The sequence below is a fragment of the Macrobrachium rosenbergii genome, chromosome 41 (genome assembly GCF_040412425.1).
Source record: "Macrobrachium rosenbergii isolate ZJJX-2024 chromosome 41, ASM4041242v1, whole genome shotgun sequence".
NCBI lineage: Eukaryota > Metazoa > Arthropoda > Malacostraca > Decapoda > Palaemonidae > Macrobrachium > Macrobrachium rosenbergii.
Window position 1 is genome coordinate 35,277,654 of NC_089781.1, and position 2,500 is coordinate 35,280,153.

General features: G+C 36.8%; 1 protein-coding gene across 3 annotated transcripts in view; it reads left to right on the forward strand.

Annotated features, from left to right (window-relative positions):
- Positions 1–2,500, forward strand: part of LOC136826797 (ecdysone-induced protein 78C-like) — a 454,270-nt gene that overhangs the window by 37,113 nt on the left and 414,657 nt on the right. The gene's annotated exons all lie outside the window — the stretch shown is intronic.

Genomic DNA, 2,500 nt, shown 5'->3' on the forward strand with positions numbered 1-2,500 from the left:
TAAACACAGGGGGATCTTTCCTAGATAGTGACCCCTACGAGTTTTAAACCCGGTATGTATCCACCTTTGCGGCGTGTTTAGTACAAGGCCGTTGGGGATTCCCGTAAAAACATAAACAAAAGACTGTAAATATCACAAAGATAATGACCCCCAAGAAATATCAGTCCTAGATAACGACCCCGTAAACCCTTTGGGGTCACTATCTAGGAAAGATCCAGACTGGGATCATTAGGAGGAAGCTACACGTTGTATCGCACCCAAACTATAGCTAGTTTTTTTTTTTTATCGTGTTCATAAATGACCGAACATTTCTGCTCTCCCGCCACCTCATCTTTGAGGTTCATACATGATAACTGCCAATGAAAAGGAGCACGAATATTGTTGAGGAACCACACAGAAAACTTACATTTTTCCCTTCATGGGAGCAATACTTCTCGATATGGCGCTTTGAGGATGCTGTTCTGATAACAGAATTCCGTCAGCTCATGAATTGTTTACAAGGCTGTTTCTCATAGACACATACTGCTGACTTTAATTGAAAGTTGATAATTGCTGCATATATTTTTAATATGTTACTGCTGATGATGTTCTAATGATTACAGTAGTAGTAGTAGTAGTAGTAGTAGTAGTAGTAGGAGTAGGAGGAGGAGGAGGAGGAGGAGGAGGAGGAGGAGGAATAATATCCTGACAAAGATACATTTTCTCTATGAGATACTGTATATTATGCTATCTCATTTCAGCGTGTCTGCTGAAATGAGATAGCATAATATACAGTATTATGCTTGCTTTGAAGATTTCTCTGAACCTACCTTTGCAAATGTCAGTATTAATTCGTCTTTCTTACAAAACACAACTTCCTCTTTCATCTGATGAAATTTTGCCTAATTATCATTTTTCAATGAGGGACTCGGAATAAACATTTGGTTTTCATTGAACTCAAAATCTATCAAGGATTTTGTAACTAAGAGTTGAAAAACTTTCAGTTTATTCATGATGCTTTCACTAGAATTTTTTTTTATAACGTTACCAAATATTGAATGACGTAATGATGATTAATTATAATATTCTATTTCTAAAATGAAGTTTCTTCCTTTTATCCATAAATATTGGCTGATATTGTAGGAGGCAACGTTTGAACCTTGTATGCAGAAAAAGTGATTTTTTGTTTTATTATTATTATTATTATTTTTATTATTATTATTATTATTATTATTATTATTATTATTATTATTATTAATTGACCAACCCTGCGCTGCCCGGGAAAACTCTGAATGACAACAGATAAACTCTCTCTCTCTCTCTCTCTCTCTCTCTCTCTCTCTCTCTCTCTCTCACACACACACACACACACACACACACACACTTCTTCTCCCTCTCTCTCACTCTCCTGTTAAGATAGACATTTCATATTTCACCCATCCTCACTCCCCATTCCTACCAGGGCTGAACTTGGACTTAAAGGGCATCGGGAGTGTCGCTATTTATCTCAGTAACCCCGAAAACTATGGATTTGACATTAATATCTGTCATTTTTGACATTTTATTTTTCACCCCTTCTCAGCACCCCTTCCTATCGAGGCTGAACTTGGATTTAAATGGCATCAACAGTGTCACTGTTCATCTCAGCTACCTCGAAAACTATGGATTAGACACTACTGTCTATCGTTTTTCGTTATTTCTACACCCCCACCCCCTTTGGTGCCAGTAATGTCTTATCCCCAGAGTATTCTTTTCCAGATAGTAAGTCATGTGTATACCGAAATGAGGTATGATAAACCTGTAGAGTTTATTTAGTTACTAAGTCCACGGACAGAACCAGCCTCGTATCAGGGAAGCGCTTCCCACCCCTACCCCCTTCGGTGCCCTTTGGTGCTAGTGATGTCTTACCCCCACAGTATTCTTTTCCAGGTAGTAAGTCATATGTGTACCAAGTTTGGTTGAAATTGCCTAAATGCATTTCAGAGTTATGCTGGAACATACAAACATACATACATACATACTTACATACATACACACTCACGCACACACACACATACATCCATTTTTATATATATTGATTATTATTATTATTATTATTATTATTGTTATGGCTATTAATATTACTGCCAAAGTTGCCATGATTATCATTACCACAGTTGTTGTCATAAATAAATCATCATATATTTAACGAGAGCAACGAATAGATTTCCACAAATACGGAAAATACCGGAGGAATGTCTCCGATTTTGCCAAAATACTGCTGAAACAAAATCCGGTTGCGCTGAATTCTTTGAATAATGAGAGAGAGAGAGAGAGAGAGAGAGAGAGAGAGAGAGAGAGAGAGAGAGAGAGAGAGAGAGAGAGAGAGAGAGATTTACCTGTTTCACCAGAATCGTATTCACCAATAAAATAATTAATGAAAAGGTATCAATTTGGTTTCCCCTATAAATACTTTATATATCAATTATCTGCAACAAATATCATATTAAGTGTAATCTAGGAGATCAGTTCAAAACGGAAT